Below are 24766 nucleotides of genomic sequence, written 5' to 3' on the forward strand. Positions count from 1 at the left end.
CCAAAGACGAACAATGATGGTTGGGGTCGAAAGCAGCATTCGAGAGGAGGCTGAGGGTCGAACACGAAGAGCAGGGTTATGACTTACCCCAGTTCGAGGACACTCTCCCAGAAGACATAGGCATCAAATCGAGGGCCAAAATTTTGGTTGGGATCCCCATCATCAAGAAGGACGATCATAAGCTAGAAGAGTTGGGGAATTTACCCAGAAGAAATGAAAATGACTGTGATTGGGCACAGGAGAGTCGATCAGGAACTCTCACCAGATTATAGCAAGTGGTTTGCACTCGTACACCAACCTAGCGGTGTTCGAGTTGAGACAACATTCAAACAGATGGCATTTGGACGATGCACATTGATCGAGAAAGAAGAGCAGCTGTTGAAAAGAGAAAGGAGCGTTCGGGCAGAAGGGATAGTCAAGACGAAGCTCCCCAGTCAAAAAAACAGAAAAAAAGAAAGAAGGTTGTCCCATCTCGAATTCTCACCATATCAGGGGGCCCAGAGTCCGAATCCCTTTAAAGACTGAAAGCCAAATCTAGGTTCGTAGGATCTGGAGAGGTGCCAAAAAGAAAAAAGAAGATCCAATGTGGATGAAAGCATCACAGTCAATTAAAAGATTTTGAAGGATCCTTCATGATAAGGGCCATACGTGATAGTCAAACCAGCTAGTTCGGGAGCACATAAGCTGAAGAACCTCGCTACAGATTGCAAATTGGACCGATTGTGGAATGCATGACATCTCGAAAAGCTTAAATGCAAGTGAAGCTTCAGACACAAAATCTCTTTTGAATTGAAGCATACAGAACTGGAAATTCTAAAGAAGTTCTAATTCAGAAGGCTTCGGAGACTTCCGAAGATAAGGCATCGGTTTAAAACCTGAGTGGGATCTTTGAAAGCTTAGCAAGGTTCTTAGGAATACTCTAAGTCAAGGCATCATTTAAAACCCGAGTGGAACCTTCGAAAACTTAGAAAGGTTCTTAGGAATACTCTAAGTCGAGGCATCAGTTTAAAACCTGAGTGGGACCTCTTAAAGCTTAGAAGAATTTTCAGGATTCTCTAAGTAAAGGCATCGGTTTAAAACCCGAGTGGGACCTCCAAAAGCTTAGAAGAATTTTCAGGATCCTCTAAGTAAAGGCATCGGTTTAAAATTTGAATGGGACCTCCAAAAGCTTAGAAGAATTCTTTGGAATTCTCTAAGTCAAGGCTTTCGGTCCTGATCGACATAAGACCTTCCATCAAGGCTTCAGTTTTGACCAACATAAGACCTTCCACAAAGGATTTGGTCCCGATTGACCTAAGACCTTCCACAAGGCTTCGATTTCGACCGACATAAGACCTTCAACAAAGGCTTCGGTTCCAACTGCCATAAGACCTCCCAACGAAGCATTGGTTCCGACCGAATGAGACTTTTGAAGATGAAGCATCGGCCTCATGGGAGTGAGACTTCAAAAGATGGAGCATCGGCCTCGCCTGACTGATACCTCCAATAAAGACTTCAGGCTTCCTGAATGAGAGCAATCAATGCAACATCAGACCTTGGGGAGAACGTCTGACTTTTTCCATTCTCCATCCGATGATCGGGACCGAGAGGCAAACCAAGCATTCGGTCTGGGGGCTTCTCCCTAACACTCGGCTTGGGGGGCTTATGTTGTGGATAAAATATTACCGAACTGGGTCTACCTTTGGTTCGATCCTTGACCCCGGCTAAGGTGGCCGACCACGGTCGGGTTCGATCATTAGTAATCACTGAACCCTTGCGGTTCCAAGGATAGAACGTGACCACCGAAGAATTCGGGACACATGATTGAGTTATAAACGGTTACTACTACTCTGAGGAGTGGAGAATCGTGTTTAACATGGAAACTACCACTGATGCAGGGTCAAGAGATCGTGTCCTATAAGGAAACTGCTTCCACCCCCGAGAAAAGGGGTAAAACTCTACAATCGGATGGCCACCAAGAAGGATGATGAATGAATCCGATGACCAAGAACAAGAGGTAAAACCTATATAAACAAATAGCCTACACCCAGATGAGGTATCTGAATCTTTTCCCTTACTCTCGTATTCAATTTCTGCTCTGTAACTCGCCAAAGCTTTGTGATCAGTTCCATTGATGACTTAGCCTTCGGAGTTGGCCTCTCAACCCTAGGGTCAGACCACGTCTAACACTGTTTTGCAGGTCTCCATCAGGGATCTAAAGGCTGAGTAGATTTTGTACGCAACAGGTGGAATCAATTGAGAAAATAGATCTAAAAAGGGATGAGAGTGTTTGCTAATGTTGAAGAAGAAGATTCAATGAACATAAAATCTCACGAATGCTTGGGATCTTCCTTTGCTTTGGAGAGAGTGCTCTAGGGTTCTTCTGGCGTTCTCCAATAGCTTTAGAACATAATGATACGTTTTAGAATGAAAAACACTTAAATAGTGCTTCAAAAACCTAATTTCCCAAAAGGTGACAAATCTACCTCGGTACCCTTTGGTCACTTGCCTTGGTTGCTTGGGGAGACCAAGGCAATCAACCAACCTGTCCCTTTTTGGTCAAAATTGTGTTTTGGTGTTTTGAAAGCCTAGCTTCTTCTTGGGTCCTTTTCCAAGTTTTAAAAGGGTCTTACCTGGTTCTATGGGACCTTCCACTTGTGTTAGCACTACACTGATTGTCCATCTACCAAGTCCATCATTGTTTAAGTTGCATCTTCTTTGGAAATCAAACAAAGTTTCCATCATAGGATCATCACCATCTACTTCCATTGGTTCTAGGTCAGATCCAATGGGTTAAATTTTGGGTGGCCCACACCTATCTTCTTCCTTCACTTCTAGTCTTCGGATCTACACTATGGATTTCTGGATTAGGGTCTTGCAGGATTTTACAACCCTAGTACCAGTGAAAAGGTAATCTCTCATAGGAGATAGAGATGAGAATAGTGGGTTTTTGTTTGAGCCTACGTCCACACAAGTGCTACTTCTTCAACACCTGTTAAATTCTCATCTAACAACTAATAAAAGGGGTAAAAAGGTAATTGACTCGGTCTAGTTAAAAGGAACTTTGGAATTTATACAAGACCACCCAAACAACAATTAAATTTAGAGAAGGAAACCCAAAAACTAAAATAAGATTTTCTGAATCTGAAAATCTAGCCGCCCAGACCTTTTACTATTCAGAAATCAAAGGTAATTCGAATTTACAAGGGTGGCTAGGTTTTTAGATTCAAGAGATCTCGTTTCTTAGTTTACGAGGATATTAGGTTTCCTTTTGTAAGTACAATTGTTATTTGGGTGGTCTTTTGTAAATTCTAAAGTAGCTTTTAACTAGACGGTGGCAATTACCTTTTTACCCGTTTTTATAGCCATTAGATAAGTATTTAACAGGTGTCGAAGAAGTAGTGTCTGCGTGAGCAAAAATCCAAGAATAGTGCCACCAATGCAGCGGTTGGTGGATAGCTCTTTCTTCAATGGCTTGTATATGTTGAGCTTAATTCAACATCATAGGAAAGGTGGTTTGCTTCCACCCATGAACCTTGAATGATGGCTATTAGCAAAGGTTACCTCACATACATAGCAGGTTGTTTCCCTAAGGACATGGTCAGATCTCTTGTGGGATCCCTGTAGTCTAGATCCAAAAGGCCACTTCACTTCTTTGTTATAGTGCTGTAGGTATTGTTGATTACCATCACTGACCAGTGACTTTTATCAAGCACATTAGCTACATCTAATGGGTGATTAAAATGAAAATTGAATTGGTGAGAGGATATTTGCATGATCTTCACTCACGGAAAGTTTTTTTTTTTTTGGTACAAAGGCACTTTTTAGATATAGGGATCAGGATATTACATATGCCGCCGGTAGGAGTTGAACCCATGACCTCGGAAGTTACCAAGGCTTCATTAACTACTTATTGTCTAAAGGGTTTGCCACATAGATTTTCCCCTACCAGAGTTAATTCCAATTGGTTGTCAAGTTCATCTTCCAGCTCCTCATCCAAGGCTAGGAAGTCAAATTTCCTCTTCTATGGGGGTGGAGGCTCTATTGTTGACTTCTGTTGCTAATAGGAGCAAAGGGGATTTCCTATGGTTATACTGAGAAATAATTACAAAGGGTTGAGTATAGGGCAGGAGGGAGTTTCATGCATCGAGTGGAGGGGTTTTCACACATAGAGGCCAAATGGAAAACAGTCATTTTTTAATAGGGTTCTTAGTAAATGTGTGAGTGTAGGGAAATGAGTGCACTTACTGGTATTCAATCTTGGTAGTAAATGTATATATATATAAAGTATTGCTCGTTTGGTCATCCTGATGAAACTGGGTGTGGAGAGTTGAATGCAGCTATCAGTGTTGGGTCTCCCCCAATGAGTTTGGATTGTCTACCTTGAAGGATAGAGGATTTTACTCCCCTCAGATCTCTGGTCCATATTTTAAATACTAAGAGTTGGGCCCCTGTTGGTGTTGGCTATTATGGTTTCTCCGGTTCTTGATCACTATGCCTTGCTACTAACAAGTCATATTTCCATTGTATTTTTTTGGGTTCATCACATCCTATACAATTCTCACCTCCTACAATTCCCTATAATTCCTATATAAGATTGTGACACATGGCAGTTAATTATCCAAAGGTCATAATTATAACCCAACTAAGGATTGAACCTAATAAATCCCTAATTTTTCTCTCAATTTTGTCTCTCCTCTTTTCTTGAAACTTAATTTTAGAGATTTATTAGGTTCAATTCTTAGTTGGGTTCTAATCATGATCCTTGGATAATTAACTACCACGTGTCACATTCCTATATAAGAATTACACGGAATTGTAGGAGGTGAGAATTGTAGAGGATGTGAACCCTATTTTTTCTTGTGTGTAAATAACCTCCTAACTCTATAATTGTCATATTTGAAAAAAATTGAAACATCATCAATTGATGAGCCATGAACTATCTTCAAGTCTTTAATCACCACAAAAACTTATCAATAGTGTAATTAGTCGCTGGTACAATACCCATACCCCAAATCCAAATTAAACCTTATTTAAGACACTAGTATTATCCCTTTGTAAGAACTTCTGTTGAAAATGGTAAACATATATAGAAAAAAGAAAACACAAAACTAGTCACATTCTTTAGAAAAATATAAACTTAGTTATAGACAAAACACCAACCTAAGGTTAGTGTAGAAACTGAATTGACCACCCTCCGGCAATGATGATAACAAAAACACGAGCGACTTCTTACCTCATGGACAATCTCCTCAAACAGCACTAAGTAGCATTCTCCAATCCTAGAAATCACTTTCAGCATATGAAGAAAGCCCTTAGAAATCCTATGGTGCAGAGGCAAATACAAGCCTTACAAATATAAGCATTTTTGTGGTGGCACAAAGAATGAGATGGACCTTCATGGCATTGTAAGCATGAATAAAATCCTCTTGGCATCATGAAATATCTCATTGCACCATAAACTAGTCAAGCCCGCACCATGACCTATCCTAAGTGCTTGTAGAAAATGTTGGGTTTGTGTATCCTGTGTTATGTAGGTCCATATAATTGGAATTAACACAGGTTTTGGGTTTCCCTATAAACAGTCTCTGTGGAATAATCCTGATGTGAAAAGAGATGCAAGAAAAGGTAGCACTTTGTAAGGTGTGAGCGTGATGAGGTTTTAAGGTATTCATGAAATCCTTTTCTCTCGGGTGGACGTAGGCATTCTTGTCATACCGCATTAAATTCCTTGCAATATTTGTGAATGTGTTTAGCCTGTGTTCTTCTTCATTGATGTAAGTCGAATTCCTAACAGAAAGATGTGCCACATTCATCTAGGGAGAATCAAGAAGAGCCATCCAAAGGTAGGTATGAGAAGCCCTCTTTGTAATACTAGTTTGATCATCATGGATTTAATGAAATGTAGATTATCAGTGTGTCTTGTTTGCGTTGGTATGTGTAGTAGTTGTATTCTAGTTATGTGCTCATTAACATGATATCTTGAAACAGGTTGTTTAGGAGAAATTTTTTTGGATATTGCATTTAGTAGAAAGATCAACAATGTCCACCGGGGTCAGTTTGGGTGCTAATACCTTCCCAAACTCGTCATCTAACTACTTATCTAGAAAATTTGGATCTAACTGCAATCATATACCCTGCTGCCCTCAAGGTTCGGGCTTTCATCACGGTTCCTAGGTGGAAACTTCAATCAAAATGAAACTATACATAACTCCACTTGCATTTCAATCTGCAGTTGATTTTCAATTTTGTTCATTGTGCTTTCTTCTTTATGCTTTGCTTTGTGATGCTTTAGTTGACTTTTATAACTACTTGGTCTGCACTGGTGAGAGTTTATCTTAAAGACATTATATCTTTGTGATTTATATCATCATACTTCCCATAGCTTTGTTCTATTAACTATACTAAGGCAAAGGAACGTTGCTTGTAATGGCCGGGCTTGCAGGTGTGCATGCATCTGTCACCTGTGCCTCGATTTGATTCAACTTGCATGTACGTGGTACAATCCGACACCCCATATCTATGTTTTATGCTTTCTACAGGCGACCATGAGGTGTAGGAACTGCCAAGTGCAATTCACCAGTCGGTGTCTACGTTGTTTTGTACGTTCACAGGACGGACGAGCTTACAACTGCGGCTCACAATTGCCAAGATTGTGTCCTCGCTGCCTAGTGAACTCACAACAACGGACTTCTCATTCCTTGAGTGCATCACCACTACGTCCACGACCATCACCTCCATCACCCCCTAGGGTACCAATGACCATAAATTACCGGAACACAGCAAGACCACCTCGAACCCCATCACAGCCCCGATCTCTAGCGCCGCCACCACCACCACCACCGTCACAACAACCTCCACCACCATCAGCAGCAGAGCAACAACAACCTTCATCATCACCACCCTCACCAAGGTCTCTACAACCACCAACCCAACCTCTACACCAACCGCCACGAGCTCCACAAAAACCTCTACCGCTACAGTCATCACTACCAGAATTACCGCTGCCACTATCACCACCCTCACAAAAGCCTCTACCACCACCACCCCAACCTCTAACCCCACCACCAGAATTACCGCCACCACCATCACCAAGGGACGCAACAATGCTAACTAACACGAACAGACCACTTCCAAATCAACAGCAATGGCTTCTGTGGCGCCGTGGTGGCAATGCATTGCCGTTTAATGTTCCTACATCACAGTTAATGCCCAGCTATACAGATACTGTCTGGCTGAGAACCACAGTGATGCCAGAACAACAGCAAATAGCTCCAGCTACAATGGGGATCGCAGACAATCCTATTGATCTGACACTCACGCTGGGTAATTTAATCGGGTAGAAGCTAATAATTGAGGAAGAAGAGTGCATTTTGCTGATCCAATCGATGATTCTGATGGTAAATAGTGATGGTTGTGCATGTCATGGTGTTTTTGTGTGAATTTTCTTTTTGTTTTTTCATTTTAATGGGAAAATACAGCAACTTAAACTAGAATAGTACCCGGAGTATATATGAAGTTGTTTTGACAATCAGATTCAGTAGTTTTCATATTGTAATAAGATATATGATCATCTGTGAAGTGATTAGTGGGAGTGTCTGTTGTATAATTTTATTTTTTGGGAAGAAATGTTTTTGGTATAATAGAAAAGACAGCATCAGCATAATTTCCTTGGTTGTCCCTTGATCCGTGCAGCTATCTGTTTGAGTCTATATGATAATCTAAAGGGTTCTACTTTCCAGAAACAAATTTATAAAAATTGTGAATACACTTGCAGGTCGGGTTGCAAAAGGAACGGGTTGGGTTCGGCTTTTTAAAATCTTGACCTGGCCTTAAATACCTTGACTCGGCCCTGAATATCTTAGCTCGACCTAACTCTTACCCTGACCTTACAGGGTCAGGTAAAGTTGGACACTTAACCACAATTTGGTCGATCTTACAATGTTCCAATTGAACAATCTTGCAGAAGCTAATTACCAAGAAATAGAAGTGCCTTTGGTGATCCATTCGATGATTCCGATTATGAATAGTGATTGAGTCATTTTGTTTGTACGTTGTTCATTTTCATTTTAAAGGGAGAAAATAGCAAGTTATACTAAAATAGTGTCCAGAGTTTGTAAAATGCTGTTTTTACAATCGGATTGAGTGGTTTTTTATTCTGACAAGGCATATATGATCATTTGGAAAGCTGTTAAAGGGAGTATATTTGGTATCCTTAGTTATAGAAAATAGAATAGGTAGCAACAATGTGATCTCCCTGATTCATCCCTTGATAAATGCAGCTTGTTTGAGACTATGTCATAACGATAGAAGTGATGTGAAACACCTGCAGTTAATGTTTCAATAAGGTTGGATTAAATCAGGCTTTTCAAACTGACCTGGGTCCTAAATACCCTAGTTCTTCCATGACTGACCTTATAGGGGCCTGGTAGGATCAGGTCTAGTTAGACACTTAGCCCTAACCCTGGCCCCAACCTTGACACTCCCAATCCATAAAAAAGTATGCATACTTCCATATTGTTGTCGTACTTCGATTAAATATAATCATCAAGGTGGTAGGTAGGATATGGTTGGCTCCGACCAGTCGTCATCAAGCTCTAACCCTGATCAGTCTTTACCCTAACTTGGGCCACCCTTATTCATGACTCATCCTTTGGGTTGAATTTTCTGAGCTCAGATTCTATTCAGACTCAAGGTAGGTTAAGACAAATTCAGACCATCAGAACCCAATGTTTACCTCTACCTGCACACATGGCCATCAAAAAAAATTTCCTTTTATCCTTTTTGAACTGAGGTTCATCCAAATCAGCTTATGTGCACCTCGACTAAATCTTCAACAGGTAGTTTTATATCTATTTAAATATGTGGCAAGGCTTTGCCCTTAGCCCCAAATAGATTCAAACTCCTAACCTCATACTATGAGGCATTGGCCTTTGCCCTTTGCCCCAAGTCATCTAGTGAGTCACATCTACTTAGGGTTAGATACGTCCACTCCTCGCTTCCCGCGATCCTTTCCGGTACCTTTCCCACTAGAGTCATCGTCTCCTTCCCGGCTACATAGACTCTTAACCCTATTGTGCATCCACACATAGTAAACGGGAAGCTCTAGCTCGTGTCCTCTCATGCTTCCCGCAATCTCGAGCACTCACGTGCCCAAGTCTACAACATGCAACTCTACCAATGAATGGCCCCCACAATGTGATTCATATCCTCTCATGGGTTGGTAACTGATCTTGAGCGCCCACAAATCCCCATTGCTGCCACGGGTCATTCGGTCTCAATTCTCCTTCCGATGGGGTCATATATGACAAGGGTTTCCTAGCCAAACACTTCTAGGCCAATCCTACATATGTCAACCAGTAGTCAGGGAAAGAGTCATGGGGCACCATAGGAAAACGTCTCATACCACCTCCACTGGTGTCCAAAGATAGAAACGCCAAAAGGGCATTCCCCATTCCACAACTACAACCTAGGCATTCACATCACATCATGATTCGATACATATCTCATCATAGTCCAAAACACATTCACATCAATCCATAGTCAATTCCAATATGTAAATCACCTTATAAATATGTTATTGTAATTATAGAAGTATCAAGATGTACAGAAAATTAAACAACAGTAGCTAGATCATGCATTTATGTCATATCACAAAAAGGCATGTAAATAGGAATATTGTGAGTTGGAATAGTCACCTCATAATCCGAATATATAGCCTTCAATTGAGAGATTAGAGATCAAAACCAAAATAATCTAAACAAGCTTGAGAAAACATGTATAGACCATAATAAGTAAATCCAAGAGATAGGAGTCGAAATGGAGCAAAATAGACAAAGAAACTAGCTACTACCACCTTGGGCAGCTTGGTCCAATCGACCCAGTGAACAGTATATGACATAAAACCCTAAATCAGCCATAACTTCTTTGTTTGAAGTCCGATTACTCCGAAATTCGAAGGAAAACTCCCCAACAACATACTAAGACTATCTATGAAGGTTGAAACATCTAAGAAGGTCAATAGAATAGAATTATAACAAAACCCATAATAGGCTAAACCATGGATCAACATGGAAAGGCTAGAATGGCTAGAATGAATGGGGATTCATTCAAAGAGGCAATAGACAGTAGATTAGTCATAGAAACTAATAAGAAACAAGTCTAACACATATTAGAATGGAAAACTATAGTAAGAATAGATCATGCTATCAAATTGAACTCAAAATCATGGAGAATCACCATATGGCTTCAAGGAAAGCATAGAGTGAATAGGGTTTCACCTAAGTCAAAGGAGATCAGAGAATAGGTAGTTACAGTTGTGTAATACCTTCCTCACAATCAAAACAATAAGATAGAATACTAGAGAGAAGAGATTAGAGAAGAAAGAGGTAGAATACCAACCTTGAATGAGAGAAACCAAAATAGAAACTTGGTAGAATGCTTGGGATCTTCCACAACACCAAGAGAGGCTTTGAAAGAGGCTTCACACGTTCTCTAGAGGTTTTAGAAACAAAAGAGGCTGAAAATCACGTAGTCACAATAAATAGAGCATCAAAACCCTAAACAGAAGATCTTTGCCAAATTCTGTCACCTTGGGTTTGTTGGTGGGTCTGTTGGCCCAATCAACCCACGTTGACAATAAGCCTAGAAATAGGGATTTCAAGCTCTAAACCTCAAAATTTTCGATGGGGCTTCATCCAACTCAACAAGTAACCTTCCTAGCACAGAGGGGTACCTTCAAACCATGTCAAATAGGCTTTAAGATCAACCAAGCTCTTAAACATTGAGGTGCAATTCATCTCCAAATCAGACAAGTTTTCCAAAAGGGAACTCCATCATCAATTTCTATGGTTTTTGGGTCAAACACCATGTCTTAGGATCTACACTAAGGGAGAGGTCTGACCTAACTTCTTAGGACCTTAAGATAACCACACTGAACTCAAGGTCCAATTTCAAGGTCAAACATCAAACAAGTTCTACTTCATCCAAAACAAATAGGGTGTTCAGGTTAAGGTTTGGGCTGGATTTCACAACATATGATCCGAATATCATTCCTCAACAAGAGTCATCTATTGGTCCAATATCCTTATCCACCTAGAAATGGGATCGTTAACTGGAGGCATCTGTTGGGTTCCGTTTCTCAATCCTATGGTCATCTACATATATATAGGCGGACACTCTCATGGCTTTCATGCGAAAATGGCACATCGTACTGAAAGTGACATGAGCCCAAACTCTATATATATGCGAGCCTATCATCTTATGATGGCAATGGGCCTACTTGGTGTTCACAAGACCCAACCATTGACATCATGAGTTAACCGGCTTCAATACCCCTACCAGAAGGGTAGTAGTACTCATGGGGTTACCTAGCCAAACACATCTAAACACCTAGTATTCATGTACTTAGGTCCAAGTGCATATATACATATAGGGTCACTAGGATAATGGGCAAATCCACAATCCTACACATTCACACAATCTCATATAAAAATTTATGACATTCGAAAATAGAAACAAATATAAATAACATTACCTTCCATTCACGCGAAATCACACACAATTTATAATATAACACATAATATCAAAATAATACACGATTTCAAATGATGAAGATTTAAATAACACCATCAATCATACAAGATATGGTTAAGTATATTCCTCACCATTCAAGCTAATGCCAATCCCCAAAATCAAAAAAAACCAACAAAAAAAAATAAAAAAAAAAAAAAAAAAAATAAAAACATCCTCCCAGCCGGTACCCTATCTGGCATACCCGAGAGTGTGATCCACAGCCCGAAGATCAGGTATCGAGTAATCAACCTCCCACATAAACAGTAACATAATCATGAACAATCATAATAAAAGTGCGGAAGATAAACCATAGATCCAATAAGGAAAGAATGAATCATAAACAAATCAGAATACTAGATATAATCAGAGTGTCAATCAGATAAGTAAAGTGAGGCAAAAATCCCACTCTACAACCAGCGGAAAAGTAGCTCTAAAAGATAATAAACTAGACAAAATCTAATCCCAGTAGCAAGTACAATGGGTAACTAAATTGTTCTCCACTTTATAGACAACATCCTTATAAGTGTAAATCTCATAAATGGCACAAGGACGCTTCCACTCAATGGTCGGACTAAGCATCGTACGGAGCATAACCACTCGCGGAATCTTCAGTGTAATTGTGGTAACCGCAATCACCTTCCTGGAGATATGCCTCTTCGCCTTGCGCTTCTTCATAGGAACCGTCATAGTACTCGGTACTGCAGGGATAGTCTAACAAACATTGTACAATAAAGGAATGAGTTTCAAAGAAACTCGGTAAAGCGATTAAATCCATAATATCATAAATGGCGGGATTTCGGAACAAACATAAATGCAATATGATATGAGACAAGCAATGAATGAATGAATCTAACTCTATGTATGCTGGTCTCTATTGGCGGACATGCTTTAAGTCATAGCACCGTACTTCTTTAGGAAGGTCTCAATCACTCATCATCGGTTGGTAATGGGTCCGGCATCCCTCGGGACATTCCATGGCTGGGGGTTAAGTCACCACTCTCTCACATCACCATTGGTCTAAGTACCGGCGCATGTCAGGGTAAAACCTAGCCAAATGCAAATCTTCTACTTAGTTACATCAAGTCGAGATCCAGATACGTCCATTCCTCGTCCCCGACGATCCTTTCCGGTATCCTTCACACTAGAGTCCTCATAGTCCCTGACTACGGACTCATCAACCCTATTGATCATCCACATATGGTAAACGGGAAGCTCTCACGTCCTCTCACGGGTTGGTTACCGGTCTTAAGCGCCCGTGAGCCCAAGTCTAACCATATGCAACCCTACCAATAAATGGCCCCCACAATGTGATTCCTGTCCTCTCACGGGTTGGTTACCGGTCTTGAGCGCCCATGAATCCCCATTGCTACCACGGGTCGTTCGGTCTCAATACCCCTCCGATTAGGGTCTGACATAACAGGACATCCTAGCCAAACACTAGTAGACAATCCTAGATATGTCATCCAACAGTTTAGGAAGGTGTCCAGAGGGCATCTCCGGAAACATCCCATAATATTCCCGTAATAGTCCAAGGACAGAAGTGTCAAAAGGACACCTCTCCTTTCCAAACCATACTTAAGCATACACATGCATCAATTCATATCATCACATATATGGTAACTTCATATATGGAAAGAAATCAATAATTACAATCAACTTGTATATAATTGGTAAGTAAATCATACATGAATCAATTCAATATGAATAAGTAATGCTACTGTAATCAAAGTTATGCAACAGTAGTATATCGTTGTAAGAATCTAATTAAGGAAACATATCAATGATATTCAAATATAGAAACTAGATTCATGCTATCTATGTAATTAAGGAAATAACCATCCTTACCTTTTATAACTCGCAAAGGAATCCTAAGAAATCAAGTAAGATCTTGGCAAACTTGAGAAGAAGGTCCTAAACAAGTGTATACAACATATTAGAAAAGATCCCTAACAGAAAAGATACCAAAACATCCAACACAGACCAATTCTGGAGTTGCTGTACTCATTGGTCGAGTGGATTGGTCGACTGGTCCAATCGACCAATCGATCGACCAATGCGACGATAACCCTAAAAAAAACAGAGTTTTAAGATATGAAATCCGAATTTGGTGGTTCAAAAGGGTACTAATCAAGGGGTAAACTACATCAGTAGTATTCTAACATATAGGGGACCTCAAAACACTAATCCAATCAAGCCATCAAGATCCAAATTAGGAAACAAAAAGTTACCATAATTAGATCAACCATGGATCTTGATGAATTCGAAATAGAAATCAAAGACAAGAACAATAGGAGGATGGATCATTGCTTCAGGTAAAGGTATCATGAAAAGCATACTTAGATCTTCAAGGTAATAGGCTTAAAAGCATAAATCTAAATAAGGAAACAAAACCTACCATATATGTAACTACCATGATTCATGAAGAACACATAGTATGGTAGAAGAGAACAACTAGAGATTGATAGATCATGGATCATGAAAAGAAAACACATCAATTAACTACTAACATGATCAATATAGAAGATCCAAGGAGATCAGAATTCAAATAAGAAGTTTAACAAAGATTAGATCATGGTTTGATCATGATTCCTTCAAAAGCTTGCAATGATCATGGTTAAGATCATTGTTCTAGCCTCTAATCCTTAGGATGATCATGAGAGACAAGTCTAGAGATGTTTGCAACAGAGAATGCAGCATCTCCTCTACTGTCTCAATTCAAAAAGGAAAGAAAATAAGAGATAGAGGAGAAGAAGAGAGTGTAGACATACCTTTTGATGAAAAGGAAGAGTTTCGACGAAGATCCGTCAAGAAAATCACCAAGGATGCAAGGGAGATGACTTGCAGAGGTCTTTGGTTCGTTCCAAAGAGTTTGGAGGCAGCAAATACGAAGTGGACTCGAGATTGGACTTAAATAGAGCAAGAAAAACCTAATTGCCAAAGACAAGCACTCATTGGTCGAGTGGATTGGTCGACTGGTCCGATCGACCAATCGGTCGACCAATGCTGACAGCAAATCCAAAACAGGGAATTGAAGACCCAAATCAAATCCAATCCTAAAGGGGTTTTGCACACATATCAAGTGACTTACCTAATAGGTAGAAATGCCTTCAAACCAAGATAGAGAGCACTCCAAGTCCATCAACTAATCCGATCTTCATCAAGATTCGGTTTCCATAAATAGAACTTCATCATCAACTTTCATGGATTCAAAGCCGGACACCAAGTCCTCTCTTGGGAAGGCCCAAAGCTGACTTCTTACTTTACTTCGGGTCATCGGACCTACAAATAACAAGGTTTCGGGTCAAGGTTAGGGCTGGGTTTTACATTCTCCCCCCCTTAAAGAAATTTCGTCCTTGAAATTGAAAGCGTACCTGTACTTCCAAAGAGGTAAGGAAACTTCTCCTTCATGTCTTCTTCCTTCTCCCAAGAAGCTTCTTCAGGGGTATGGTTCTTCCACCGAATCTTCACCAAAGGGATGGTGCGATTCCGCAGCTGCTTGTCCTTCCTATCCAAGATTTCGGCCGGTTCTTCATCGTAGGTCAAATCAGCACTAAGTCCTTCGGGTGCTTGCTGCAAAATGTGTTCCGGATTCTCTATGTATTTTCGGAGCATCGAAATATGAAACACATTGTGAACACCAGCAAGAGGCGGAGGTAATGCTAATCGATACGCAACAGGTCCAACCTTTTCCAAAATCTCGAAAGGTCCAATGTAACGAGGGCTAAGCTTTCCCTTAACATTGAATCTCATCACACCCTTCATTGGTGAAACTTTCAGAAAGACTTTCTCTCCAACTTGAAATTCCAAATCGGTCCTTCTCTTATCGGCATAAGATTTCTGTCTTGATCAGGCGGACTTAATCCTTTCTCTTATCATATCTACCATAGCACTCGTAGCTTCAATCATTTTAGGACCTAAGACTTTTCTTTCACTGTCTCGATCCCAGTACAAAGGTGTCCTACAAGTACTGCCATACAAAGCCTTCAATGGAGCCATGCCTATTGTTGCTTGATAACTGTTGTTATAGGAAAACTCAACCAAAGCTAGGTGTTCATCCCAATTACCACCCATATCCACCACACAAGATCTGAGCATGTCTTCCAATGTTTGAATTGTCCGCTCAGATTGTCCATCGACTGTGGATGATGAGCTGTACTCAAGTTCAATTGGGTTCCCAAGGCCTTCGCAAACTATTCCAAAACCTTGAGGTGAACCTAGGATCACGATCCGAAACAATACTCAATGGCACACCATACAGACGAACCACATTATCCACATAAAGCCTTGCTAGCTTATCCAGAGTATGAGTGATCTTCATAGGAATGAAGTGGGCTGATTTGGTCAACCTATCAACAATCACCCACACAGTGTCATTGCCTTTACTTGTCCGAGGCAAGCTAGTCACAAAGTCCATAGAGATATCCTCCCACTTCCAACTAGGAATAGGAAGAGGTCGAAGTAATCCAGATGGAGGTTGTCGAACGGCTTTCACACGTTGGCAAGTCTCACACTTGGCAACAAAATCATCAACATCAGCCTTCGGACCAATCCACCAAAAATGTTCCTTCAAGTCCTTGTACATCTTGGTGCTTCCCGGTGTATAGTAAAGACCGACTGGTGTGCTTCCTTCAATATTTCTTTCTTAACTTCTTCATTTGCAGAACGCACGCAGTCTTCCTCTAAACAACAAAGCACCATCCATGGATATACCAAAGTCGGGGTCCGACTCAGGATTCGAAGAAATCTTCTCAACTTTGATCAAAAGCTCTTGATCAGAACTCTGCAGAGCAACAATCTTATCTCTAAGACCAGATCTTGCCGTCATGGCGAAAGAATAAAATCAGAATTCTCGGGGACGATTTCCAAATCAAAACTCTCAATAGAAGACCACAATGGTAAACTCAAAGCATTCAAATCCAAAGTCTTCTTCCGGTTCTTCCTACTAAGAGCATCAGCAACAACGTTTGCTTTCCCGGGGGTGATCTTGAATATCACAATCATAATCGGAGACTAGTTCCAACCATCTCCTTTGTCTCATGTTCAACTCCTTTTGGGTAAAGAAGTATTTCAAACTCTTATGATCCGTGAAAATGGCAATCTTTTCACCGTAAAGGTAATGTCTCCAAATCTTCAAAGCAAAGACAACGGTGGCAAGTTCTAGATCGTGAGTGGGGTAGTTCCGCTCATAATCTTTCAATTGCCGAGAAGCATAGGCTACGACCTTGCCATGTTGCATCAGTACGCAACCCAATCCAATTTTTGACGCATCGGTATAAACTGTCATACCACCGGAACTATCAGGTATAGTCAAAACCGGGGCACTTGTCAATCTATCTTTCAACTCTTGGAAATTCTTCTCACATGCGTCAGACCAAACAAACTTTTCTTCTTTCCTGGTCAACTTAGTCATAGGAGCAGCCAACCGAGAAAAGTTCTCAATAAACCTTCTGTAGTAACCCGCCAATCCAATAAAACTTCTTATTTCCGTTCATCGACTTCGGTCTTTCCCAATCAGCCACGACTTGAACCTTTTCGGGATCGACACGAATACCTTCGGCTGAAACCACATGACCAAGGAATACTACTCTCTTAAGCCAGAAATCACACTTGCTAAACTTAGCGAACAACTTCTTTTCTCGCAACCTTTGCAAAGTGAAACTTAGATGACTCGCATGCTCTTCCTCGCTCTTCGAATAGATCAAGATGTCATCAATGAAAACAATCACAAACTTATCAAGCACATCGTGAAATACTCGGTTCATGAGGTCCATGAACACCGCAGGAGCATTGGTCAATCCGAAGGGCATGACTCTAAACTCGTAGTGACCATACCGCGTTCGAAAAGCTGTCTTGAAGATATCACTAGACTTCACTTTCAATTGGTGATATCCGGATCTTAAGTCAATCTTTGAGAACACAACTGCACCCTTCAACTGATCGAAGAGATCATCAATTCCGGGCAGTGGGTATCTATTCTTGATAGTCGACTTATTCAACTCACGGTAGTCGATGCACAAGGGCATACTACCGTCTTTCTTCTTGACAAACAAGACCGGAGCTCCCCAAGGTGACACACTAGGCTGTACAAAACCTCTATCAATGAGCTCATTCAACTGATTTTGCAACTCTTTCAACTCAGTAGGAGCCATCCTATACGGAGCTTTAGATACCGGAGCGGCACCAGGGACGAGATCAATAGAAAACTCGACATCCCTGTCTGGAGGCACTCCCGATAGATCATCGGGGAAGACATCAACAAAGTCGCGAGACAACTCGACTTCATCGACTCTTTTCTCCACTTTACCCTTGCCTTGAGATGAAGCATCATCCACTAGGGCATAGACTTGCATCGGTGCGGACAAGCACCTTCTTACAAACCCTTCTCTTTTCACCCTGAAATTCCAAGACCGGACTTCCACAAATATGGAACTGAATCTTCTTTGAGGAACAAAGGAACACAGCTTTGTGGGCTGTGAACCAATCAATTCCCAAAATAACATCGAAGTCCTTCATGTCAAGAATTACAAAATTGGCTTCCAAGTTATTCTCACCAATCAACACAGGACATTTAGATAACCCCTTATCTAGTTTCACAACAGGACCAGTAGGTGTACTAATCAATAAACAACTAGACAACTTCTCAAGGATTAGGTTAGTCCTCTTGATGAATGCAGATGACATAAATGAATGAGATGCACCCGTATCAAATAAGACAAATGCAGAAATAGAAGCAACTAACAATGTACCTGTAATCACTTCATGGCTTGGATCTTGCTCAAGACTTGGAAATACCGAAAACTCTACCGGAGGGAGGAGCAGGAGCACTCTTCACCATCGGGGCAGGCTGCTGGGCGGGCCGCTTCGGACGAGCACGAGAGAAATGACCAGCTTGCTTGCAGTAGAAGCAAACAGATTGCTTGGATCCAACAGGTGGTGGCTGCAACAGAGGGCTTCGAACAAAAGGCCTTGCACTTGCACTTGCACTTGCACTTGCCGGTGGTCGGTTTCGCCATACTTGTCTAAACCGGCCGGGCTGCTGAAAACCCGTGTTCGACCTACACTCTTAGCCCGAAAGGTAGGAGTGGGGTAGGTTGTAGGTCTCACAAAACGACGGTCATTACGATCCACCAAACCAGAATTGCTTGCCTCGCCGGGGCTTTTGCACACGAGCACTTTCCTTCTCTGTTTCTTCCAACTTCTTCGAGTTCGCACCACTTGAGCATAGCTCACTATAGGCTGAATCGTGAGGTAAGCTTTAATGGCAGGCGCAGTCCTTTGAAGAACTTCTTTGCTTTGGCGAGGTCATCCTTCGCAGAATCTGGAGCAAAGAAATGAAGCTCCTCGAACTTCGTTGGTACTCCAACACAGACAGAGATCCTTGAGTAAGAATCATGAACTCGGCTTCCTTCGCATCTTTCACCGCCTCGGGAAAGTAATTCATACAAAAAGCCTCTTTAAACAACTCCCAAGATACAACTCCCGCATGCAAACCTTCCAAGACAGGCCGAGTGGAGATCCACCATGCATCGGCTTCTTGTTGTAACCTCTGTTCAAGCAAACAGAATCTTCGAGCTTCCGAGCATTGCGGATGTCGGAAAGCCTTCTCCAACTCACGAAGCCACTTGTTAGGGAACAAGGGGTCCTTGGTAACTCCAGTGAAAGTGGGTACTTGCATCTTCGGAAAACTCTCCATCAAAGGAGTATGAGGAGTTCCATCTAAACCTCCCGCATTCAGGATCGCGGCATGAGGATTCACATTAGCACCAGCTCGGGTCTCATTATGCAGAGTCATGAAACCCACCAACATCTGGTTGAACTGAGCTGCTTGCTGCTGCATCATATTGCCCATAATATTGGCAATATCTCGGAAACTTCCAACATTCGGGGCACCAGGTATCTCATGGGTACCCTGATCAACATTAGGTATCTCACCACCTCCATGAGGTATTTCACCACCTCCCTGAGGTATTTCACCACCTCCTTGACCACTGGATTCACCACTCCCACTTCTCAGAGTAACCATTCTGCAAAACCAAGAACATCAAAATACCGAATTTCGAAGTTTTAACATAAACCACAAGTCCAAATGATTTGAAAACTTAAATCATGCTTAAATATATCCATATAGTCATCAAACAATAATCCATAAGGCAAAAATCACATTTTCCAAAAATTCAACAGCAAATGAGGTCTCTGTGACCATTGGTCGAGTGATTGGTCGATCGACCCGGTCGACCAATGAGTCGACCAATGCGAGACAGAATGCGAAAATTCGCATTATAAGCCTCATTTTCACATTCCAACCTCATTCTAACTTCTTCCAAAGGTGAGAGAGCTCTAGGGAAAGTCTCCAAGAGTTCTCACAAGCGTCTTGAGGTGATTTGGTGCTTCAACAACAACACAACAACCCACAATCTTCACAAACAAGGTAAATCTCTCATTCTTTCTTCCATTTTCATCTTCTCATGCTTGCATTTCAACAAAACCATGCTTTGCTTGTATCCAATGCTAGAAATCATGCTTAGGAATGCTTAGAAACATATTCCCTAGGTTTTAAACACAATGCCATGCATAGACAACAAGTTTTAACATATTGGTGTTCATCTCGCAACGTTTTCATACCGAAATCGATATCTTTAGAAAAATCTTGTTTTCCCTCAAACCGCTTGAAATTTTCGCACGAGATCAAATGCTACATGCTCAAGATGACATTGTAAATAGGTCCATACAATTTGATTTAACAAATTTCAACTTTTCAAAAATCCAATTTTGACCTAAATTGCAAAATCCCCAAATTTCCTTCTTGCTGAATTTTCCGCTTTAATCCAAGTTTTCGATCGATTTTCATCAAACAAACTTCATAGACCTGAAATTCCAAGTATTGCGCACATGCTAGTATGTTCAAATCAAATTTCCCCCAAATTTGAAATTTTCCGAAAAATTACGAAAATACCCTTTTGGCTCAAATCTTAAGGTAGCACTAACTGAAATTGTCTCTTGTTTCAGATATCCACTATGCAGAGGGGAGGGCGAGGACGAGGTAGAGGTCATGGTCGCATTGTAGGTGCACTTAGGGGCAGAGGTCAGGTTCCTTCGAGCCTAGACGGGAGGTTAGGAGACCGGACATGTTTGACACACCTCGGGCCGAGTTCCCGTACGAGGCCTACTTCGCCATCGCAATATCGAGATGGGACGTCTACTTCACTTACGCCAGCTCAGAGTCTTTAGGATTCGGCAGAGATTCGACACGTTGCAGTGGACTCATCTCTTCACCGAGGATCTGCCGGTATACCCGGAACTAGTGAGGTTGTTCTTCAACAACCTTACCTACACAGAGGAGGCTCGAGGTCAAGGACATCCACTTAGACTTGTCCTCAGGAGCAGGGTCTTCCGGACTCAGATTCGCTTCTCCACCCGGACACCGGCTGAGATCTTGCGGGTTCCTTACTATCCACAAGCGGTGTGTGTGGATACTGCAGGAGCGGATCTCGGACAGCCATCTCGATGCCGTACGAGCTTCGCGAGATATGCTCTACGCTATGGGATAGCCGTCGATGCTTCACTCCGTGGACCAGCGGACGGATGACGGATTCTGCACGTATTATCAGTCGCATAGTCGGCCGAAACATTATGCCGAAGGCCGGACATCACCATCGGGTCACAGTGATGGAGGCCTTAGTCATCTACGTCATCTACATGGGCTTCGAGATCGATCTCTCCTACATCATTCAGCAGGTCATGCTGGACTTGGTTCTGCGGCCTAGCATGCGGAACCTTTGCTATGGGAGGCTACCGACCTTGATCTTCGGGCATTTCGGGGTGAGTTTCGAGGATACACCGGTGGACATTGGTTCACGGGGATACTCTATTGGGACTCGGACCATTCGTCAGATGAGACTGCAGCAGTCAGAGAGATCTCCTAGTCCGGAGGGTGAGGATGATGAGGAATTAGAGGATGAGGATCAGGGGTCAGAGGATGGAGGAGAGGATATCGGTCCTGACAGTGATGATCAGGCCGGAGATGATGCAGATATGCACGAGGCTGAGCCAGTGCATCACGAGTTTCCTTCATCACACTTCGAGGCGGGTGGCCCTTCACATGCAATTCCGAGACTTCGGATCTTGGGGCACGGATGAGATCGATGACTTCCATGCTAGAGAGGATGGAGGTCGGACAGAGCAAATGTATGAGAGGATGGAGTCACGACGGGATAGGATAGAGCATCGGGTGACTCAGCTAGCGGAGGAGTTCGAGCATACGAGAGATCGAGAAGATCACCTAGATAGACCGTACCCTAGGATTTCCATTTATGCATTTCGGATGTAGTCGTTGTAAAAACTTTTGAAATTAATGAAGTTCATTTTGTTTCACTTAATTATTGTATATTATGCACCTTTCTTTTCCTTGCATTAGTGACGTTTGTTCAAGTATAATTATGGTATGTTATTCAGAAATGTTCCGTTATGCTTCATAGGTTAAGTTTCTAATTCAGTGTTCTATTATTCACTTCTAAGAGTAGAAGAGTCATTTCAGATCAATGACTCAGGAATGTTCAGTTATTGTCTTTTGTGGTTAGGATTTCCTCGAACCTTGGGCTCGATACCAATCTGTCACATCCTCCCAATGCGGTACCCTATCCGGCATACCCGAGAGTGTGATCCACAGCCCAAGATCGGGTATCGAGTAATCAACCTCCCACATAAACAAGAACATAATCATGAACAATCATAATAAAAGTGCGGAAGATAAACCATAGATCCAATAAGGAAAGAATGAATCATAAACAAATCAGAATACTAGATATAATCAGAGTGTCAATCAGATAAGTAAAGTGAGGCAAAAATCCCACTCTACAACCAGCGGAAAAGTAGCTCTAAAAGATAATAAACTAGACAAAATCTAATCCCAAGAGCAAGTACAATGGGTAACTAAATTGTTCTCCACTTTATAGACAACATCCTTATAAGTGTAAATCTCATAAATGGCACAAGGACGCTTCCACTCAATGGTCGGACTAAGCATCGTATGGAGCATAACCACTCGCGGAATCTTCAGTGTAATTGTGGTAACCGCAATCACCTTCCTGGAGATATGCCTCTTCGCCTTGCGCTTCTTCATAGGAACCGTCATAGTACTCAAGACTGCAGGATAGTCTAACAAACATTGTACAATAAAGGAATGAGTTTCAAAGAAACTCAAGAAGGCGATTAAATCCATAATATCATAAATGGCAGGATTTCAGAACAAACATAAATGCAATATGATATGAGACAAGCAATGAATGAATGAATCTAACTCTATGTATGCTGGTCTCTATTGGCAGACATGCTTTAAGTCATAGCACCGTACTTCTTTAGGAAGGTCTCAATCACTCATCATCAGTTGGTAATGGGTCCGACATCCCTCGGGACATTCCATGGCTGGGGGTTAAGTCACCACTCTCTCACATCACCATTGGTCTAAGTACCGGCGCATGTCAGGGTAAAACCTAGCCAAATGCAAGTCTTCTACTTAGTTACATCAAGTCAGATCCATATACGTCCATTCCTCGTCCCTGACGATCCTTTCCGGTATCCTTCACACTAGAGTCCTCATAGTCCCTGACTACGGACTCATCAACCCTATTGATCATCCACATATGGTAAACGGGAAGCTCTCACGTCCTCTCACGGGTTGGTTACCGGTCTTAAGCGCCCGTGAGCCCAAGTCTAACCATATGCAACCCTACCAATAAATGGCCCCCACAATGTGATTCCTGTCCTCTCACGGGTTGGTTACCGGTCTTGAGCGCCCATGAATCCCCATTGCTACCACGGGTCGTTCGGTCTCAATACCCCTCCGATTAGGGTCTGACATAACAGGACATCCTAGCGAAACACTACTAGACAATCCTAGATATGTCATCCAACAGTTTAGGAAGGTGTCCAGAGGGCATCTCCGGAAACATCCCATAATATTCCCGTAATAGTCCAAGGACAGAAGTGTCAAAAGGACACCTCTCCTTTCCAAACCATACTTAAGCATACACATGCATCAATTCATATCATCACATATATGGTAACTTCATATATGGAAAGAAATCAATAATTACAATCAACTTGTATATAATTGGTAAGTAAATCATACATGAATCAATTCAATATGAATAAGTAATGCTACTGTAATCAAAGCTATGCAACAGTAGTATATCGTTGTAAGAATCTAATTAAGGAATCATATCAATGATATTCAAATATAGAAACTAGATTCATGCTATCTATGTAATTAAGGAAATAACCATCCTTACCTTTTATAACTCGCAAAGGAATCCTAAGAAATCAAGTAAGATCTTGGCAAACTTGAGAAGAAGGTCCTAAACAAGTGTATACAACATATTAGGAAAGATCCCTAACAGAAAAGATACCAAAACATCCAACACAGACCAATTCTGGAGTTGCTGTACTCATTGGTCGAGTGGATTGGTCGACTGGTCCAGATCAACCAATCAACGACCAATGCAGACAAGATAGCCTAAAAAAAACAGAGTTTTAAGATATGAAATCCGAATTTGGTGGTTCAAAAGGGTACTAATCAAGGGGTAAACTACATCAGTAGTATTCTAACATATAGGGGACCTCAAAACACTAATCCAATCAAGCCATCAAGATCCAAATTAGGAAACAAAAAGTTACCATAATTAGATCAACCATGGATCTTGATGAATTCGAAATAGAAATCAAAGACAAGAACAATAGGAGGATGAATCATTGCTTCAGGTAAAGGTATCATGAAAAGCATACTTAGATCTTCAAGGTAATAGGCTTAAAAGCATAAATCTAAATAAGGAAACAAAACCTACCATATATGTAACTACCATGATTCATGAAGAACACATAGTATGGTAGAAGAGAACAACTAGAGATTGATAGATCATGGATCATGAAAAGAAAACACATCAATTAACTACTAACATGATCAATATAGAAGATCCAAGGAGATCAGAATTCAAATAAGAAGTTTAACAAAGATTAGATCATGGTTTGATCATGATTCCTTCAAAAGCTTGCAATGATCATGGTTAAGATCATTGTTCTAGCCTCTAATCCTTAGGATGATCATGAGAGACAAGTCCAGAGATGTTTGCAACAGAGAATGCAGCATCTCCTCTACTGTCTCAACTCAAAAAGGAAAGAAAATAAGAGATAGAGGAGAAGAAGAGAGTGTAGACATACC

This window comes from Hakea prostrata, chromosome 10 (assembly GCF_041222555.1).
Source record: "Hakea prostrata isolate BN-2017 chromosome 10, UWA_Hpros_2, whole genome shotgun sequence".
Taxonomy (NCBI): Eukaryota; Viridiplantae; Streptophyta; class Magnoliopsida; order Proteales; family Proteaceae; genus Hakea; species Hakea prostrata.